The following is a 22,692-nucleotide window of genomic DNA, read 5'->3' as shown; positions in this document are numbered from 1 at the left end:
AGAAACATGTTATTCAAAGACTTGTTATTAAAAGGCCAAAGTTATGAAATGGCTGTGCCTTTGATTCACAAAAATAGTTTTGTTTGGGGGCTGGCATGAGGTGCAACTTTATGGAGAATATGTGCAGAAACAATGTATCTGAGGTGAATGACAGACTGACTGCATTATGGGGTGCTGTGGGTTTAAGCAAAGGAGTGTTTGGCTCTGAGTTGAAATTAGAGCTTATTGTGTGCCCTTGAGTAAACAAAGCTGTAACGGTTTATTGAGACTGCTGACTTCTAACAATACTTTCTGTGTAAGCATGACATTTTAAAATTATGAAGCCTGAGGCATATATGCTTATTATGTCTTTTTTATTGACTTATTTTATGTAATGCTTTTAAATAAAGAGCACAGAAAACTAGAATCTGCAAAGGGAACAGAGCTGACGTATGTGGATAGGGCTGTCACCAAATACTGACATATGCCATGATGACGGCCCAGGAAAAAAAATCTAAGACAACACTTCAGAATTAGTTGTAAATTGACAATATAAATTTGTTCCAAAGGTGTGGGTGGCCACATACGGAAATTTTCAAGATGGAACTTAATCATTTGGAGATGATGCAAGAATACAATAATCCTTATGCAATCCTTGTGTGAGTCTTTGTGTTCACACAGTGGCCCAAGAGTAGGCTATTTTCAACTCTGTCTATTACTAGCACGAAGACGATCGCTATGCATCTTTGCTAGTATTACACTGGTGAGAAAATGGGGAAGTTCTACACACTGTTGCTGAATGATTCCCATGTCCTGGGTTTCTTTTCCATACATTCTTTGTCACTTTCATTATTTTTACAGGCATTTAGCCTGTTCCTTATAGGATCAAACCCAAATGAAAAGAAAATTGGATTTAGTTTTTCCTCTGCTGAATGTTTCGGTTAAAAAGACGGTCAAGCAGCGAAAGCTCTATAAGCCAGCTGTTGTCAGAGATTTTCAGGACCCAGCACATTTCACAGCATAAAACTAGAAGCAAATGGAGCTGTCTTTGTACAATTTCTCATTCCCATCACAGCCCAAATGAGTAAATGCGGTTCTGTCTTCCATTCCCATTACAATTGGAGGTGCGGGGATACGAATGGATTCATTTTGTGCCATTGTCAGTTCTCATTTCTATCTCGTTATAAACTCATTTTGGGGACAGAAATGGTAATAGGAACAGAAAATCACATTAAAAATATTTTATGAAATTTTGTGACATTCTTAAAGCTGTGAGGAAAACAGAAAAGATGTAATCCATTTTTAGGGTGAGAATTATCCTGAAAAACAGACAAACAGAAAAATACCCCACCAATCATTGATCTCTCACTGATAGCAGCATCATGATGAAATGCATAAATGGCAGGTTATATCCTGCAAAAAATAAGCTTAGGAAGTATTCCTCCCACAGACCACTTTGAAAAATCTTCCTTAATCCCAGTCTGTGGGGTAACCTCTCGGCTCACGAAGCCTGATACTGAAGCTGTTTAGGCAGACACAGACTGATTTTAAATCAAAAGCTTCTTTTGTGTTTGATTTGACTTGGCAAAATGAAATCCCAAGCAAAACACTGTATCTTCATTTTCCAAATGGAAAGCAAAAGGAGGACTGGAAAAATCAGAAATTTCCTTAAGAACCAAGCATCAAATGCTTGAGTCATGACATCTCCTGTCTTGTCCACAGCTCAGCTCCGTCAGAGATACTCAGCTTGAGTAAGTGACTACAAATAGAACTAAAGCTTGCTGCCTGTCTACCAAATACCCTTTCTCACTCATGAAGTGGTAGCTCACATTGTGTATTTAGGCTCACTTGGCTCTGTAACATAGCAGAGCTCCACTCCAGTCTTTGAGGTTTATCCCTATTGGGGTTCCATTAGGGCAACTTCTCTTTTCCAAATCAGAAAGAAAGCAGCATTGCAAAAGCAATGCAGAAAACAGCATTTTTCCTATGTCCTTTCTTTTTATAACCTCCCACTTGCAGACAATGTACATACAAACCTTTTGTGGTTTTTCATTTTCCAATATATCCCAGGTTGTCAGGGACTGAGTTTTCATCCACATCATAGACACGAAAATATTTATAATCTGACAGTGGCATAACAAAAGAAACAGTGACACACAGTAGTACCTTGCGTTGAGGCACTTCACTATTGAACATGTTGCCTACTTCACATAAATCTATTCTTTGTATTTGATTACATACGAAAAGAGGCAAATACTACACTTTAAATGCCAAGATTCACTTGGATCTGTGATTTTACTGGGAAGGCAGCTCAGAGGAGGGTGGAATGCCTTTACTTCTTTTGATTTTGACTGTGTTCGACCAAGCTTCACTTAAAATAGCAGCAGGCTTGAGGAACATAATTTGATTCACATCAGTGGGTTTTTTTCTTTAATTTACAGCATTATGAGTTAGATGACACATTTGACATAAGAGCTGACAGCTGGCAGCAAGAAATTCTTTTTATTTGTCATTTCTTAATTGTGTTTTTGCACCACTTTACATGGAGTGGTTCTGTTGGGCTCAGATTACATTCTCCGGGAAGACAGTGTTTGTATACAGTGTTTGTAAATATGGGTAATCACATAATGTGAAAACATAATTAATACCACTAAGTAGTTACAAGGAAGAGCGATAGAAGAGGTTTTCATTCAGCTAATTTATTACAACACTATACACATTATGTTTCCCCTAGGATAAGGAAACAAACTCGTTTCCCAGGTGACCTGGATTCTACTTCTGGGTCTGCTGTAGATCTTAATTCTGACTTTGGGTGAGCCATTTTGTATATAAACAGACATTTAAAATACACTGTTGCTGGCCATTAGTCAGGCTTAAGCTCAGTACTACAGTCAAAAACAGTATCTAAAGTATGTTAGACACCTGCTTTTCTTCCTAACCCTTTTTGTCTCAAATACTTAAGAGTATTTTACATACAGAGTCTCATTTCTAACTATGTGCCTGTGTAACAGCCAACAGACCAGGATCTCTGCTGAAACTTACAGGCATGACGCAAACAACAGTAGTACTACACCATGGTCATATAGCTAGTATAAACATGCATAAGATGAGGAAATATATCTGGTACTCTTTAACTCATTTTTTTCTCTTTTGTTTTCCTCCTTCTGTTTCCTTTTCTTTTTAGGTACAACTACCAGTGATTTCTTCATAGCTCTCTCTAGCAAGAACTCTGCACTCTTGTTTTTGGTGTTTTCAGAGAAACGTGGAGGAGGAAAAACAATGTTACGACTGACAAATCTTCGGAAAATGACTGAGACGTCTTCTTCTCTACAGTCTCACCAATGTAATTTACCTTGCATATGGACTTGGCCTTAGTTATCGTGCTTTAGTTTGTGTAGCAATTTCACATTACTGTGAAAATTTCTTTTGGGAAGATATGTTCTAAAGGAACTCTAAAAAATTTGCAAATGAATATCTTTACACACACCCTTTCTAGCACTTCAGTGTTCTGAGTACTTTTTGTTCCCCAAAACTCAATTTATTCAATTTTATTATGTTCCTGCTACTATCACAAAGAAGCAAATATGCCTTAGCCCTTGCAGCTGCATAACTAAAATAGCTCAAGATGAGTCTGTATTTCATTTCACTACTAGTTTTATCTGAATCCATTCCCAAGTAATGTCACATGCTTTGTCTTATGCTATGGTGAGATTAATCCACGGAACTTGGATACAATTATCAGTTCAAAATGATTAAGGCTGTTTGAACTAGCTTTGACACTTACGCTTGTTGGCTAGAAATGAAAAATGTTATCGGGAGATATCTTTATATCTCTAATTTGTGACTGTATTCTATCATCTTTGTCATCAGTCTTTCATCTTTTGACTGTTTGAAAATGATTCACTGATACCATTCAATATTTGAAATGTACAAATTCACACTTCATGTTTGCACTGTAGTTTGATACAGACACATAAAACTCTACAAATACAGTTTTCATTATGATATTCTATTATCAGTTCTAAGTAAACTTTCAATAAATAGCCTTTACTATTTTTTTTTTCTAAACATCTGCCAGAGAACTTTTGCAAAGGGATAATAGTGGAAGAACACAAGAAGAAATAAATATAAACTTTTAAACCAATATTAGAAGGGTTTAGTGTACATATATGTACATCAGTAGTAACTAAGATAATGAAAATCAGATTCTAATCCAACTCCTGACATGGCTCTATTAAAGAACAGCAACTGCAAAAACACACACAAATGCAATAATTTAGGTTAGTCAGGATGTGTAGTCATGCGCAGTACATGTCTTAAATTAGAAGCTGGCTTTTCATCAGTATGCTAGCTAAAGACCATATCCTAATCTTAGCCATGTGACATTCTGCATAGCACATGCATGTGCATCTGAGATTACACTGCTCTCCCAAGATGCGACACTGAACGGAGGTTGTTCATTCTTGCCATGCTCTACTAAGCATCCCAGAAAAAAATAGGTGAAAAGTCAACAGGGCATAGAGATGTGTTTGATTCTGAGTAGTTTCAGAATGCTCCATTTCAAACAGTTAATTTGTCAGTGTTTTTTGCGAAGTGAAAGCACAACACAGTATGAACACATAAAGAGTATCTTAATCACTCCAGCTCTTTGTCACACTCCTTGCATAACAGCATTATGTAAGCATCTGATTTGCATCAGTGAACAGCTCTGATTGCTGAGAAAGCAGTTTGCAATTCAATAAGCTCCATACACAACGTTTCCTTTCTCTTAATTTCTTGCAGTAGTGTTGATAGCTGGCATTATAGACATTTTTTTCCTCACAGTAACAAGCACCAAGGCCACTGTGAATAATATGATTTTTGTCTCTGGATGTCTTAAAAGACCTTTCAAGACTGAAAAAGATACTGTTCATATTCTGTATACTCTAGGCTCAATATGAAAAAGAAAAAAAATGTCACTATGTCAGGAACACAGACATACTGATTTCTTCAGAGAGAAGAGTGAGACTGCTGTACAATAAACTTTTAGCTCACATTCACTGGACCATATGATATCCAGAAGTATTTCCCAGGTACTGATGATATCTAGTAACTACGAGGGTTAGTAGATTATGTTTTCATTTAGAAAAGCTAAAGATAGTGTTTCAAACCCTTAATCACTAAAAACTACAATACAGACCTGAGGTAGAATCAGGGTTATTCATAAGAGGTGATCTCCAGACATCTATTACAGGAGATCTCTGCTACAAAGAGCCCTCAGTATAACCAGAGAAGACAAAAGAGTCAGGAAGCAAGGGGAAAAGCTGAAATATCCTTTTCATTGTCCAGACGAAACAATGAGTAATGAAATGACACACAGCAATCAACTGAAGGGCATCAAGAAGTACACAGCAGAGCTGGAAATGGAATCTATATATTAAGAAGCTGGGCTGGTAAGACTCTTCCTTCAGCTGGAAGGCTGTTTAGTACACCTAGGTTGAGATTTTTTACAAAAAATGTCTTGTATGTGTTTTAAAACAAGTGGAAATTCTTTTATCAGTGATATCTTCCAGAAAGGTAAATATTTAGTGAATTAGCTACCATAAAACAGGTTGAGTTTGCCAGCCCTGTGTTCAAACCATTAAGCCATCAGTAGTTTAGTGAAAAATTTTCCAAGGTCTGGCTAGAGAACACTGTGGAAGAAGCATCGTAATGTGTGCAGTGTTGTGAGTATTCAGTATAACCAGAATGTGGGCTGTAATCAACAACTGCAGAAATAGCCATGACTCCTAACAATTGTCACATCAGCTTCGAGTTCTCAAGAAATGCTCATGCTTTCTATTCAACCAGCTTCTCTGCAAAAGCAGTAAGGCTCACTCAAGAGGTAGCAACAAATAGGGATTTGGTGGTCACATTTATCACAGCCATTATGTGATTATGGGCCTGTGGATGGGCCTGCTTCCACTCTTTTTCCAAATGACCAGGGTTTAAGAAATCTTTTAGATAGTCATTAGCTGCATAAATGTACTCTATGGTGTTCCTTTTTAAATAAAAATTTCTGTTGGTAAATACTTGACTGCAGCAATTTCTGAATTAAAATAGGAAATAAACACTAGGGAACAGTGGCAAATGATTAAAATGGTTAGGTATTATAGGCAAAGCTACAGAACCATTAAATATTGGTGGCACAGAAATGGACCATGTATTTATTCTTCAGCTCTTCATTTCAAGGCTAATGCACTAAACAAATGGATTAAAGCTATTTTTGAGAAAGTATCTGAGAGTAGACCAGTAAGCCAGAAATTCTCAAATTGACCTTTTTTCAATTCTATGAACTGGGGACATGGTCATCATTATGACAGATGACTAAATTCAGGTGAAAGAAGTATTGTGAAGTCTTAAGTTTCCAACTCTGAAGTTCTAGTGCTCCCAGCTTTTTCAAATACAGTCACTGAGAGAATCCAGAATTTTTTTCTAAAGACTTTTTTTCTCCCTCTGGAGGAATGAAACATTTGAGATACCCTCTGGCAACCAAAGTGTGTGAAAAAAAGTCAAAACAAATGGCATATTTGAATCCATGAATAAAATCCTAGTAGTAAAACAAATGAGATCTTTATTAACATGAAGGAAACAAACACATTACATCAACTGCTTCTGAGTTGCTTATTGGATTTGTGCAGCCAGAAAAGTTCATGACATTTGTATCTCTATTAGTCACTGTATTTTATCTGACCTTATTAAAATACTGCAATGGTATTTTTTCCCTCTTCTTTTTCAATCATTTAAGTTCCTCTTTAAATTGTACTTCTAACAATTTTTTTTTGATATGGTATTATTTATTATATTCCACTTTTGGAGATGTTACTAGCTTTCTACAGCAACACACAATAGAAACAAAAAGGGTGCTTCTGTCAAAGCACTGTTCTACAGCCCTCCTACCACTGCCACTACTTAGAGTATTTCTTTACTAACAAGAAAGTTGTGTGATATATTAGGGGAAGATCATTTCATGTTTTACAGCTTGACTGATAAAACTGGGTAGTTGAAAGACAGCACACCTGTCTATGGGTGAAAAACACAAAATATTGCTTTTTTAAAGTGTAAAAGTGTGTGTGTGTGTGTGTGCATGCACACGTGTGTGTGTGTGTGTACGTGTGTGCTGGGGGGCGGGGGATTATGCTCACCTTAACTGCCTTAAAAGAACATTAACAGTTCATTAACAGACATTAAAAATTTCAAGCTCATAAGGCTTAAGGAAATATAATAAGACACCTTAATTCAATTGGAACAGTCATTATTTTACCAATTTTAAGCATATGTTCACTTTTTTTCACCAGGACCTGATTTGTGTGATCTCTGTTTCTTTTCACCACTGACCCTCAATACCATTTAATTTCCTACCAAATTACCAGTCTGCCTTTCTCAGGAAGTTCCAGGCTTGAAGACCAGCTTTTCCTTGCAGCACCACCAACCTTCAGTCTCAGTTTCATTACCTCATGTTCTTTGCCCCAAACAGTTTACACTAGATCTCTGTGCCATCCACTTCCAACTCAGATGGCTCTCTCTTCTTCTTTGTATGGGTTTCAAGGGAAAGAAGAGAAGACAAGAAATATTTTTAAAACTAAACCCCTCAGCTTAGTCTGCTCCAAGAGAAACTAAACAATTTTATCAGATTTATAACATGGTCAAGCATGAATGGATTTTTAAAGGGAAAGCAAAGTGAACAACTATCACAAAGTGGTTAAACCATTTGAAGAAAAGAAGAAAAACCTCAGCCTGTGGCATACACCCAGGGTAAGAAAATTCAGTTTGCATGGCCAATTCCAACTGTTGTACACTGCAATTTATAATGTGAAGCAGTGGGATGCCTGGGTAGTAAGTACTGGTTACAGCATGGGTACCTTCCATATGTAATACATACAGACATCATACACTAATCCATCCCTTTCTCCTTCTCTCTGGTCCTTCCCCTCTCCTCAAGTTTCCGAATTTCATTTTCCACTCCTGCCCTCCCATACAATCATACTGCAGCTTATTTCAATTAAATAGATCTTTTTTCCCCCTTTTCTTCCTGTTTGTTTCTCTTTTTCAAAAGCTCTACAGGCATTAAATTGAACTTTGGGACACACAGTCTTGTAACAAATTTGAAAGACACAATAGATTTAAAGGCAGTACTGTGCCCTCAAATTCATCATTACAGGAAGATCACTGACGAGGTTTGGGAATACAAGAAAAACTCAGGTGGCAGAAGGGGAGAGAGCCTTATCGACAAGTTTTCTTTGTCAGGTGATTCAAATGTCTCCTTGGCTATAGATGGTTTTTAGAAATGTGTATAGAAAATGGTAAGCTTTTCTGTCAATTTGATTTCTTTTTTTTTACTTTTATCTCCTCTTAAAGTTCTTTTAGCAAAATGTAACTTCTAATACCCAATAGTCCTAAATCTAATATTCCTTTTCAGGAAAAAAAAAGTCTGACTTTTCTTTAAGCCTTAGCTTAAAGTCTTAGCTCCAAGTCTTAGCTTGGAGCTAAAATTTATAGTTCTAATATTCTTTCCTACCCCTTGGCCTCTTGTATAACGCTTTCTAACCATGCATATCAGTTTATTCAAGAGGCATTCCTCTCAAAACCAAGATCCCAAATCATGGACTCTATTCTCCCCTTTAAATGAATAACCCAAGTGTGAGAGAAATGAGATCTATATATCTCAGTTCAAAGTATTTTTTGTTCCTCTTTTCTGAGGTGAAGAAGTGTTTTCTTTGCAGGAAATGAGGGGTTACACCCTCTCAACTACATATCAGGATTCATAGAAAGCCCCAGCATCAATTACTTCTGACATCTAAACAACACAGCTCTGTCTACCAACAACCCCACAGGGCTTCCTGGATGCCACCTCAAAGGAGAGTTCTGGGACTGGAACCAGAGTGTGTGACAAGACACATACAGACATGATGCCTTCAGACATGCCCTTGGAGGTGGGCCGAGACCAGCAGGCCCTTGAAAAGTTTCCCCTTGTCCTCTCTTCCTGCTGAATTTGCAGGTGGTCTGTGGAAAAAAATTCCACTGGACTATGGAGAGGAAGCACAGCAGAGACAGATTTTTGACCTTCAACACACATGTTAAGGAGCATGTGTCCCGAAGAATCTCTTCAGATGCTAATCCTCCAAATGAGCAAGAAAGCAGCAGGCGTTGAGCCTGAAGGCACTGACAACATCAGTAGTATGCCAAGTATCCAAAATATTAATTCAGGAGCAAGCACAGATGTATTCCTCTAGGCTTGAAGTCACCTTCCAGTGGTTACTTTATTGGAGGAGCTTTTCCTGCAACAGCAGTTGCACCCTGGTACTACAGCAAGCCCCAAATAACTCCCAGGAATAGCAGTAATGACAGAATGAAATTAGCAAAAAAAAAAAAAAAAAAAAAAAAAGAAAAGAAAAGAAAAGAAAAGAAAAGAAAAAACCCACAATTGTAGCAGCAAGTCCTAAGGCACACACACAGAATATATATTTTGGGTATGAGGAAAAGCATGTCTTCAGTATACATTTGCTTTATTATTAGATATGGAGTAGGTAAATTCCACATTCAACTTCCAATGCCTTTTTCTGTGCTTTCTCCACAAGGTGAAGCAAATCCCTGCAGATTTAACACAAGTAACTTCCGGAAGAGCCTTGTTCTACACACAGCATTCTGATGGTGCTATCAGCAAAAGCATTTCCTGTGGACAGACTGAAAGGAGAACTGACTACGCAAAATTCAACTTTTGAGCTATTATACAAAACTATTTTAACTGTCTTGGATGTGTCCTTTCTAAGTGTTTGGTTTCCATTCAGTGTGAAATTAACAAGGTTTATGTACAATGAGAATACATTTGCACTGATTAGAAACTAAGCCATTCAGGTCAAGAACTGACAATGTTAAAATCTACCAATTGTCTTCATGTCTTTAGAGGTTTTTTTAAATAGACAAAATATGATTTTCAAACATTAGTTTCGACCAATACACAGCCAGAATCCATCTCTTTCTTGACGATACTGCCATATAACTAAACAAGCAAAGTGTAAGAGAGGCAACAGAAGATACGCAAGGTACAATGCACAATTGTCCTGCATAATACACAGGGTTGTTCACAAAACTGGGACTCAGTCTCACTGCTCCAGGTTCTCAAAATGATGATCCATCATCCACTACCTTGCACTAAAATTCAGCGGTGGTGTATCTTTGAAGAAAACAAGGCAAGTAGAAAGTCTTCCTTTCTCCCTCCCATGACACAAGAAACTGTGCCCGAAAAGAATGACAGAATTAAACCTTTACATCTTTTTTGCTCAGGTTATATCTGCTACACTTCAGCTGTCAGTAAGTACCTGTACTGGGTTTACTTCTTTTCCTCATTTTCTTTAAAACAAAGGGAAAGATCTTGAAGTGTGTCTGCGTAGTATGATTTGCCAAACCACCTTCTGATGACAGTTAGGAAAATGTAAGGGTTCCTCTCATTTGTGCTGGTAGATACTAGACATTCGAATTGAGGCTGATTAATTAGATTTAACGAATTGAACCAAAGTAAATATTTAACAGAGTAGGGTGAACAGTCAGAGCAACCAGTTTTTAAACAACTCACTGGTTGAAAATTCAATTCATCCAAATAACTTCAGTAAACCACGAACCCACTGCCCAACAACCACAAACAACTCCCAGCCAGAAAGAAGAGCTAAATTAGCATGAATACTATTTGTTCGGCTCTAAACTTTATATTAAGTTCTATGAGGCAAAAGTGTTACACATTGCACAGCTTGAGCACTGCAAAAAAACTCTCTACAAAAGTGTGTTTACACTTTCAGAACAGAAAATCTTTCTTATTTCAGAGTTTCCACCTAGTGGAGTAATACAGGTTCCATCAAAATTTTTAAACCAGTGATAATGATTGTTCAAAGGTTTTATAACACTGTTCTCCCTTACCACGACCTTTGTATACTCTGGGTTTTCATAGATTTTGATCATAAGATCACTGAAAGAAAACTTTCAAAAGCACACTGATAATTTATATTTAATCTTAGTTCCTCTCTTAAGAAAGGGTCTAAGGGTCTAAGTTAATTGTCCAGTTACCTCTAAAGTCAAGGTTACAATGTTATATTGAGTTTTCTTAGAGTTTATGTCTTGACTCTACTCTTGTGAGGATACAGTGTTTTCATAAGGAATATGCCTTCACTAGAAAGCAGTCCTTGTTCACTGAACATTGTATCTTATCTTAGCAGGACAGCTGTCTTTGAACTGATGTACTCATACAAAGTAAGATTTAATGACAGACAACACTTGCATGCAATTTAATTACATTTGAGCCTAGAATGCTTTTTTGTGGTTCAATGATAAAACTATAAATGAACACTTTGAACAAAATCCTTAAGCGGTTAAACCACATTATAAAGTAGCAACAGTTGGTTAAAGAATCAAAACCACACAAATAAATAATTATGTATGTATGTTTGATGCAGGCTGTGCATATAAAAGAAGATGAGTCACTTCATTTTTTTATGTTGGACTTGTGACAGCTGAGCGATGTAATTATCTTCCTTTGAATTTTGCTAGTTTTATCTTGTTTGTATTAGATTTCTATTTTTTTCTGTATTCTAATTTCTGCAGCGTGTGAAGTGCAAGACTCAAGGAAGCAAGGCTTTGCAGAAATTCATTTTGCTTGGATTTCATTAAACATGTAAAGAATATTTCAGTACTGTTAGGGACAAATAAAGCCAAAAAGATGAAAAAAGTCTCATTGTTATGCACCTAAATACAAAGATTAATAAATGATCCTACTGAACAGTTTTAAGTTGGATTAATTTATCTTAATTTAACATAAAGAAAGAAAAACAAACAAGAAAATCCTTTCCACCAGGCCAAAAGGTATATGGAATGCATACTATACAAAAAACGCATTAAACAAGGGATTTAAAGCTAGAAATATGTCTGGGGCTTTTGTTCCTCATGCCAAATAAAATAAAGTAAACAGCAAAAAAACAATATTCACAGTGATGACTCTGCCTGTTGACTTAAGAAATACGCTTGAACGCATGACAAATAGCAAAACACACTCCAGGCTATTATTATTACCACCAAAATATATGTAAGATAAGTGAAAAATACACAAAAATCTTGAGGTTGCAAATAAACAACAGAAAGTCTAGATATACTCTTAAATACTGAAACATTAATAAACACCCTATAATTAGTTATATCTGGTTGAAATGAATGGAAAGCCAAAAAAACTTCTTCCGATAAGAGGGTTTGACAAGAACCTTAAAAAGCAAGGAGAGAACTGAAGCTGGACAGGTAAAACAGTAGTAGCTTTAGAACAACATGGGCCAACCTTTTTATTAATGAGCTTGAAGAGCAAGCCCTTGGACAGGCTTGTTCATCACAAATAGATTTATGGGAATCAAAAAGAAAGAAAAGTGTTCCTGGTAAATAGTACACAAAGAGGAAGGCAGTAATATTTTGCACGAGTGTGAAAGATGAGATTCAGTTTATTAATATGACTCTGTGCAATAGCAGACACTGTCCGACTTAAATATGTACACTAAAACAAGATATCTGTCACCTAGAATAGCCCTCCATAAAGCAGATATCTAAAGCTGCTGAGAAGCACCTCACCTGAAATGACCAATATATAGAGTAGTCAAATTTTTACCTACAAGAAAATGAAATGTCTCCTAAACAATGTGAAAGGAATATTATCCCAAAACTTTCTCATGGTAGCATATGTGCATGCACAGAAAAAGGGAAAAATACCCTGCCTTTCAGATCATATCCGTTGTCTGACCAACATCATTTTGGCCTTGCTTAGGTTGCATTTCAGCCAGGGCAGTTTATCAAGAGTCTCAGTTTAAATACTGTGGTATTTTCTAATACTGGTTGCAGTGTGAAAGGCTGAGATATGACCTACATATCATCACTACTCTTTTGAGAGATTTCTCCTGCTAACCTTACTGCTCTGGAGGTACAGAACAGAAGATGTGAGTACTTCAAAAAAAAAGCGGAGAGAATTACTAGAGTTTGAGGAACAGAATTATCACTCTCAGCTGCCTGAGTTCTGCTGGTATCTGAATGTTCTCTCAGTGCTAGACGACCTGTCAAGCAGCGTGTAGTAAAGGAGACACTGTTTGGCAGTCAAAAACACTACACCAGATCCAGATTCCACTACTCATTTTGTATTTCAGTGACATTTCCATCAACTGAAATGAGTTCTAAGAAAGTGAAAAAGTAACTTTGGACCATCAAATCTCCATTACTCAGTGCAGTAGCAGATATTCTTACTAGCCTATAATATTGATGAATGAGCCATACAGAGAGATTTATGAATATGAAAAATTAGGAATTTTTGAGAAGAGGACATTTGTTATTTTGATCTTAATATTAAATTCTGAACTCATGTGGAAAAAGCCAGTGCAGATTATCTTTTTATATAAAAATACTCCAATACTGTACATTTCCCCATGGCAGCAAATTCTGCACAAGCAGTAACTTAAAAATCTTGACATTAAGAACAGTAACTTTCTTACATGATTGTGAATAGTAAGCAATCCACTCACAACACTATTTAAGAGTAAAAGGATGAAGTGTGTCACACACAAAACCTATTAAACGTAAAACCACTAAGCTCTGTGTTCAAGGCATTCAAAAGCTGGAAGTCAGAAGCATCACTAATGACAGGCATGTGAAATGAGATCTGTGTGGTGATGCTGTTCAACACTGTGGCCAGTTTTAGAGCCAGATCATCACTTTAGAAATATCAATATCTGGATAAGGTCCAAGTTTATTCCTCATCAAAGCAGTATGACTCCTGACTCCAGTGAAAATAATAACCTCAACTTGCGGAGACAGGTCTTGATCAATAATGAATCTTAACACATCTATGGGATCTTCTCCTTTCTCAGATCTGAATTATTACTGACACCTTTTTGGCACTCTGCCAGCAATGGCTACTCACTGAATGTTGAAAAACAAAAAAAAAATCTGTAAAATACACCCACTGGAAAAACTAGGGAAACATTCAATTGTGGTTATTTCATTTCTGATATGAAATGTAGCCTGACATAAATATGGTTAGGGCCTTGAATAATCACATAGGACCTTAGTCCTTCAAACCAACTCCTCAAGTTTTGGAGCCAAAGGACAATCAACGGTCCTTTACTTTTCTCATGGATTGCCATGTAGCCTGATTGCAGAACTTTTAAGTGAAAACACTACCAATTTTGTTGTTTAACAGAAATTCCACAGATCAGCTATGGCCCACATGCCATAGCCATATGAAGTGTAGCTGGAGAAGCACAGCTCTATTTCATTCTGCCAACTCAAATTTCTGATCCTTTGTCTCTATAAATAGCCCAACGTTCATCAAGGATTCTGGAAAACTCTAGGAAAATAGGAATTGTTTTACAAAATTAGACCCCTGACCCATTTAATCCTTTCTCTCGTAACACGAGGATTTAAAGAGCCTTTAGAAGCCAGGCACTCATGAGCACCAGGATAGGTATTCACCCTGATCCTTCAGTGTATCTAGAGATTGATTTAAGCCCTGAATTGCAGGCTTTGCTCTTCCTTCCATATTTTTATTATCATAACTCTGGATGTGAATTACAGCTTGAGCTCACTACATCCACAAAACTGTATTTCAAAACATGTTCTGAAAGTCTCAGTTCCATGCCTAATGTTCACATGAGGAAAGAGAATCATTTTAAATGACTGGCTGTCCCAATTTCCTCCGTGATCGAGTTCCATGTTATATCCACAAGCATGCAGGCACACATACACAATTCACCATGTTCCAGGAAATGTGTACTATGTTAAGGATGAGCCCCAAAATACACGTTTTGTAGATTTTATATAGCTCTTTTATTAGTTTAGTAAGTATTAAAATAAATGTTAAAATTCAAAGTATTCATGCCACACCACTCTGACAGAAATATAAGTATCACACAGCAGCATTTAAACAGACATTCCAGGAGGAGAGACTGGTAATTCACCAAAAAACTTAAATCCTCACCTGAACACCCACTGATGTTGGTGGCATGACTGTATGCGAAACTTCTGACTGAATCAGGACCTCTAACTGCCTCAAGCCATTTTTTATGTCTGGGCTCTAATGTGAAAGCCACTGGAGACAACAGAGTTCCAACGACTTCAGAATAGGCTTTCCATGCAAAGTGCACATATACATATCTTGAAAGCACACTTACTTAACTGCTCCAGAGAAGTCATTACAAATCCACTCACATGTCCTGCACTGTAAGGCTGCACAGATAATGCTTCATACATATATGTACGATATATTCAGACTCTAGAGGCCAGAAAAATGCATTCTGCTCATAGCATTACAAATCTTCCCTGGAGCACATATACATATTTTAAATTCTAGAATTTGACTTTGTAGTATTTCAACACTTTTTCACAGCAGAAATTAAGACTGTCTAATGTTTTCACAATGAAGAGCTGGAGATCAGGCTTCTGAACTCGTGTTTAGACAGTTTACGAAATGACCTTATTTTAGAAGTACTGAGCCTCAGGTGACTTTGCCGGATTTAGGGGAGAGGTTTTTGAATAGAGCTGGAAAAAAAGGCCTAATTGGTTCCCTTTGCGGTTAGCAGGAGTATAACTGTTGAGCTCAGTGGAGCTCAGAAGCTAACTTTTGGACTTCTGTTTTTAAAAAAAGGGTAGTCATACGGACTCAATACCAAAGAACACTCAAAAGAACTGGGCAGGGTTTTCAGAGCATTGCAGCTGGAAAGTATTCTCTACTTCTGTTCGCTATTACTGCTTGCTTGAAAGACTAACGGGGGTGCAGGGAATAGCACATAGGAAAGAAAGATGTTTTCTTCTTTCAAAGTAATTGTAATCCTCCAGTATCTCCTAGTCCCTTTTCCTGAACCTTGAAAAGGGAAATATGCCATCTGGTTAAATAGATAATGAAAATTAAAGGTATGTATGCATACCAGCACAAATGTGTTTGGGCAGTGCTAGAACTGGAGAAAGCAAATAAAGAAGCTACCTTTAAAATGTTAAACATGGAAAATATGTGTCCTTTCAGCACTCTACTCTTCAATCTTTGGAGAAATATGTTTAACTACTAGAAAAACATTTATAAATTTTCCTTGGAGCAGCATATTTTTGTGATCATCAAAGCTAAAAAAAGTGTATCATTTAAAGCAATGGACTGGAGAAGCTACAGTAAGCTCAGTTCTCCCCATTTCTATTTATTTTTACTTTCATTTATTGATTATTAGGAGACTTTTTAAGCATGTTTCTCTTCTAGGGGTTATTTTCTCTTAATAATTGAGTTTCTTCATACTGAAGCTGAAGCACTTTTCAGTGTTTCAGTTATAATTGCCAAATTTAGAATGAAAATGAAAACCACTTAATTATGTAATTGTCTTAGAGACAGCAAGATAATTAAAGCCCTCAGAAAAGCTGCCCAGAGGCACTGGCTGAGCAAAAAGGTAAAGAAAACATAATCCAGGCATCTTAGAAAAGTATTACATAAAATATTGTAAGAAAAGAAATTATACATCTGTCTCTGAACAGATGCCCTTAAGAACTGTATATCTTAATCAACATAAAATATCATATCTACATAACAGAGCATGTGCAGCAAGAAATACTACCATAAATTGGTTGTTCAGGAGTTATAGAAGATAGAGACTGAAAGTATACTTCACAGTACAAGAAGCAGCATTTAAGATGAAGCAAATGAAAAATGAAAGTAAAATGTATGACAAAAATTAAGAAGATTATCAGAAATATAGCTGTGATTAAGCTGTAAATAAATAAAAGTTAAAAGTTTGGTAAGTAATCTATAAAAACAATAAAAGCTGAAGATGTTCTTGATGAAGGACTAATCTGAAAAGTTAACTCAGGTCATGATAAATCTGGAAAAAATGAATATAGAAAGTCTGGAGAGGTCATATTAAATGTCAATATAAATGCCTTTAGACACGTATTTCCAAGCTATTACACTTTCTTAAATTTGGAGATATTTGCAGCTTGCACACAGCAAAACCAAAACCAGATGGACTTTCCTATACAGTAACACGGCAAATTTAAAGAACCTTCCCGTTTACAATTTGCATGAAAAATACTTCAGTTGAATTGAGAGAAACATGAACACTTATCCTGCTAGAAAACCTTAACCTCTTCATTCTGGCTTGGTGAGGTGAAGACACAGGAGAGGATTAGGTTATGATCAGATGGTGGGGCTGGTTAAAAAACACAAAATTCACTCTGCTGCCCAGAGACAGGAAGGGTTACTGTGTGCACACTGGAAAAGTCCCATCAGCTTCCAGGGGTGATATGAGCCCTCAGGAAGTGCTCAGAACCCACATGGAGAATGGTGCCTCTGTATGTAACTTGCACCATGTTTGAATTAACAGTGCCAGACTTATGATGCTATTTCTCATGAATGTCATCACCATACAGAAAATACTGTTGCATTTGAAGCTAACAGAATACATTTCTTCTTCATGCTAAAAGCCTCAAACTATGAAATCAGCTTCCTTCTGTTCCCAGCAGTTAACATTCATTTCACATGCATTTTAGCACTGGGTGGTAGATAGTTATTGGCTATGCTCTTTGCCATGAGGTTCTTTCCTTTTATAATTAAGAAACCTTTTGAATTATGAATAGTTAACTCTTCTGCTGCTAAAGATTGCAAGCAATTAATATGTAAACTACAAATTGACACTGACGGCTTATATGGACAAGATAAGGAATAGCTTGTTCATATATTGACGGCTACCTGTGCTTAATGTAAAAGAAAGGGGAAATAAAAATTTTTAGATGTTTCAACGTGTAACTTAAAGTAGATCAGAACACAAAACAGGTTACTTCTTTCTGCCATTATGAATCAAGGAGCAGACTCAATGCAAATTTGAAGATGCAAATTTTTTCACGAGAAAACTTTCTGCACTTCACTTCTTTACAGTTCTTACCTTCAGTAAACTTGGACTCACATCTCTCTGATGCCTAATCCTCGTGGAACCCAAAGAAACACAGGTCCTAGAAAAGAAATATGAAAGAGTCAAAACACTCCTCAGAATCGTGAAATCTTTTAACAGTTCCAGAGGTGTTCTCTAGAGCTTGAATTAGTTAAGAGACATCCTGCAGATCAGATTTTGCTTCTGCTTTCCCAATATCCCCAGCACATGTAATGAGTATAAAGGACCACCAGATCACCAGATATCAGAGTCAAATCTTATCATTATGTGTACGTATGTATATAATATGCAAATACATAATTGCAATTATATTAAAAAGTGCCTTTTTCCAGTGAAACTACTAATTTGAGGCATTTATTGTACATTGAATAAATACTTCATCTGAAATTAGATTTGGAGGCACTTGCCAAATTCTCCATTGTAATTGTTTTAACATTGATTCTTCAGAATTCCATGAGAAAAGTGGCATCTCTACTTGATTAGGGTCCTTTCAACTACCTGTTGTTTCCCTAAAAAACAGATTAGTCACCACAGGTACTATCTTATACACAGAATGCCAGGAACCATGTTTAGAATCTACAAAATATCTGAAAATAGCTTGAAAATGAAAAGTTGTAAATATTTGTAAAGAGGTTAAATTTACACAAAAATATCTTTGTTATTTTAAACTACCAGTATGGAAAGAAATCCTGCAAAAAACTGGTACAATGTGCTTAACATTCTGGACATAACTAATTTCACTGCATCAAAGATAAGCACGCATTTAAGTTTGTGACGGATCCTAGTCCTTCAGATACAAAATTCTCTAGGGCAATGATTGTACGTCCCTAACTTTCTGTACAGTGTCCCAAAGAAACAGATTTATCTTCACAACAGGGAGCACAAATTCCAGTCAGGCCTGAAGCTCCGATATGGCAAAGAACTTCAGCACATGCTTAAGTGTTTTGCGTGCCAAACCAGGGCCTGAATTTCTCCTTGTGCAAATTCATTCCCAAGCATCAGTCAGAAAGATAGTGCCTATCTTCTGGGTGGGCATTCTCAGCTCATACAGAAGATGGCTGTTTCCTTTCTTAAGAGATAAGCAAAAGGGTAATTATTTACAAGCTCCTTCATGTTTGGTTAAACAGGATTAAAAAAGGCATGAGCAATTAAGGAGCAGAATGCCTAAGGCCTGGCTCCTCCATACATACACTGTAAAAAACATACAGACATATACGCAGATGTTTACCACTTGTATCTTCAAAAGTTTAGGTAGTCAATGGAAAGTCTGTGTAGAAATACTACATGCTGAGTGTTGTGTTCATTTATAAAAGCAACAGTTAATATATAATGTTCTGTTTTTTCGGGGGGGGGGGAGGGTTAAGTGAAAGATAACGTTTATGCAAGTAACCTGCACGCTTTTACCGCCTTTATTCCACCTCAGTCCCTGGGCAACCGACCCTTGCCACACACCAGCGCCGCGGCCGTTGGCAGCGCGTGACGTAGCCGAGGCCCCGCCCCCCGCGGCGGCCCCGAGCCGAGGCGGCGGCCGCCGCGCGCGCGCGCTCCCTAGCGGCGACGCCCCCTCCCGCTCGCCGCCGCCGCGTGCGCGGGGCCACAGCGGCCCCCAGAGGGCCGGGCCGCGCGACTCCATGCGAGGTAGCCACTCCCGCGGGGTCGCGCGGCCGCGGTGAGCCGCTCCCGGTCCGGGAGGAAGTGCCGCGGCACAGGACAAACGGACGACATCTGTGCGCCGAGGCTGGCACATACGTGCCGTAAGTGAGACCTTTCAAGTTTTAGGGAAGTGAAAGCACTAAAAAGCCTTGTAATTACCAGGGGAGTTTCACACGCTCAGCAGCACCTGCGACAAAGCCGGCCGCCAGCTTACAACTGCCCCTGCTCTGCGTAAAAAGCGCCGTGCGTCGTGAGCGCGCTTCTCCTCACATAACGCGTGATTCACCCTTCCAGCAGCGGCTCCGACGTTTTGTTAACGTTTTCTTAACGCCGCCCACTTGGCTCTGCCCAGGGCTGCCAGCCGGCCGAGGGACCCCGCCGCAACAGCCGCCGCCGCGGCACGGCAGCGCCGCGCTCCCATAGGCTGGCGGGACCGCGCGGGCAGCCAATCGGAAGCCAGTTGTCAGGCGGCCGGGGCTATTTTTAGCATGGCCAAGTGCACGCAGGGAGGGGTCTTGCCACGCAGGAACTCGCCCCGACATGCAGGGACACACGGGCTTTCAGAGCGGCGCAGCAGGGAAATGACTGTCAGCGGAACAGGGGCAAACAGTGGCCAGCGTTCTGTTAAAACGCTGTTGCTTTAACTGCAGCAATTAGTGGCAGGCTGCTAGAAACTGGTTTTAAAGCAAGGCTACATCTGTTTTTACATACATCTGTCTTCAGGGGAAAAGAGGGAAAAACAGGATGAACAATACTTTTCAAGGAAAATACCAGAGCAGAAAGTATTATATTAAAAAGCTATTTTAATTACAATGGGTACTACCATGAGTGGCTTTGCAGACCTCTGCCTCCTGTATGATTGCAGCTTTGCTTTTTAAGGCCCCTAAACATAGACTTAACCTGCACAGACACTGAAAGGAGCATGACTAATGTGCCTGTTTAAAAAAACTGTATTGTACGTGCAGTTGGTGTGTAGCATCTGGAACAAACCAGCATCTTGCACAAATAAGCAGAAGGGCTAATTGCGATGAATAGCATGGGCTGAATTCTATATCTTCTAAGGTTTATTTGTATATTCTTGCATAATAAAGTCATACGATATTGTGGCTAACTACCTGATATTAATGTACTTCTGATTGTTATAATAACAATAGATTGAGTAATAATGGATTCACAGGTTTTGAAAAAATCAGATTGGACATAAACTCATGAATAATACAGAAACAGTATTTTGAAGGGTTCAAATAGTTCAAATAACTTCAAGTGCATTTTTCCCCCAGTTTCTTGCATAGGCCTAAATTCCATAAAGCACTTTCTTATATCCTTGAATTCAAATGAAGTAGGCATATGCTAAGCATGCAGTGAAGTATTCTGATGAAGCAGGGCCCCAAGGTTAGAAGAAATGCTAAAATATGTTGGGGAAACTGTCCTTCCAGTATTTAAACTGAGACATAAAACAGTAAAAACATCAATATATTTTAGAAATGTTAAGGAAAAACCTGGTCTTGTCAGGTTTTTTAAGACCCTTGTGCAAACTTAAGGAGTTTAGATGGCTTTCTAAGTATTTGGATATTTAACCACAGGTGACCAATAATTTGGAGGTTCATGCATACTATGAATGATACTAGCTTCTTGGGCTTTCTAGCAACCTGCTCACAAAAAATATGAAAAGTGAACGAAATGCAGACCTCTGCACAGTGAACCTGCAGCCCCAGGAGGAGTAAACTGATCTACAGGTCTCGTGCTGTCCCTACAATACAGGGATGGATTTCACTATTAGCATGCACTGCAGTCAGTTTTTGGACACCTTGAAGGAAAATCTTGAAAAATAATACAGATGGTACAAAGTCAGCCAAAAGCCATTCATTATGCAATGAAAAGTATTTCCTGAAAGATCTCTCAGGATCGGAGCAGAAGTTTTGCCCAGCTACTCTTCGTAGTCATCAGCCCTTCAGTGATGGTCAGTGTCAGGCTCTTCCAAAATCTTTGTCCTCATTACATGATCCCTGTGGATGCTTTTCAGTTGCCAGTAGGACATACCAAATCAGCAGTGAAACAAAAGAACAAAGTCTGCTGCGACAGTGTTTGGATGTCATTTCAAAAAAGTGGCCTGTGGACTTAAAATCTGCTTGGAAAAATGTTTATTCTGTCATTGCCAGAACATGGATATAGTCAGAAACATTATTTCAATGAAGTTTTTGCATGCCATTGAATGTTTTCTCTGTGTTCACGGGTTGTCAGTCTTATGTACAGATTAAACTAAGTTCTCACAGAGGAAGTTGACGCAGCGTGAATTCCGTTAGCTTTGCTGATCCCATTATGCACCATAATGTGAGAGCGAAGATTGCTCTGCATAAATATTCATCCATCATCTTTCAAGTTTTCTCTTTTCATTCTGCTGCTGCCTGACCCTGTCTGCCACTTTTCTCCTGAACAATCATTACTGCTGAGCAATCCATTTGAAGGAAAATGAATTTGGAAGAGTGAAATATCAGACTAACACTGGACTCATGGGGATTGTCACTAGGACAAGATGCAGCCGATTGCAATGTGTAGTTCTGGACATTAAAATGATACAACATGCTATTTGGAATTGCATTTTTCTCTTCAGAGAATGTTGTGGCTTACACAAAGCCAATGCCAAACACACTAGTGGCATTGTCCCCTGCTCACTTGATCCCTGAGTTTGACAAATTACAATTTTTTCCTATTTTAATTCCAATAGGTTTTGAATTATATCAATGACTTTTTCAGTGCAGTTTCTGCTGTTACTCCATGACCCAAGGCTGTGCATTCAGGTGGACTGTAACTAGTGAGAATAACATTGTGAACTGTTTTTGTGGTAGTAAAGAAGCAAATACAAGGGCTCATTCTATTTCAGGTGATTTGAGGTGATTACCGATGAAGGATTTAGCCCCAACCTGCCAAAATTCACTTCGATTCACTTGTGAATCCTCAGTATGTCCTGGGATGTGAATGTCCATTCCCGTCAACCGTTAATTTAGCCAGTAATAGAAGTTGTTGTTGTGGTCTGTTTCTGGAAGCAATGCCTTGTGTTTCAGACCATGTGTTTTGACCATGTGAGAACAGGGACAGATTTACTAGGTGA

The 22,692-nt window shown here is 38.1% G+C and overlaps 1 long non-coding RNA gene across 3 annotated transcripts in view; it reads right to left on the bottom strand.

Moving 5' to 3' along the window:
- The window catches only part of LOC112985498 (uncharacterized), a 113,462-nt gene extending 93,466 nt beyond the window's left edge, over positions 1-19,996 (bottom strand). For all 3 annotated transcript variants that reach the window (XR_010388722.1, XR_010388728.1, XR_003259763.2), the window contains exons 1-2: positions 19,743-19,996; positions 17,925-17,991 (exon numbers count right to left, since the gene is read on the bottom strand). This is a non-coding gene — a long non-coding RNA (uncharacterized LOC112985498). The remainder of the gene's footprint in view (positions 1-17,924; positions 17,992-19,742) is intronic.
- Between the last annotated feature and the right edge of the window lie 2,696 nt (positions 19,997-22,692).

This window comes from Dromaius novaehollandiae, chromosome 1 (assembly GCF_036370855.1).
Source record: "Dromaius novaehollandiae isolate bDroNov1 chromosome 1, bDroNov1.hap1, whole genome shotgun sequence".
NCBI classification, from domain to species: domain Eukaryota; kingdom Metazoa; phylum Chordata; class Aves; order Casuariiformes; family Dromaiidae; genus Dromaius; species Dromaius novaehollandiae.
This window is presented reverse-complemented; position numbering and strand designations above follow the sequence as displayed.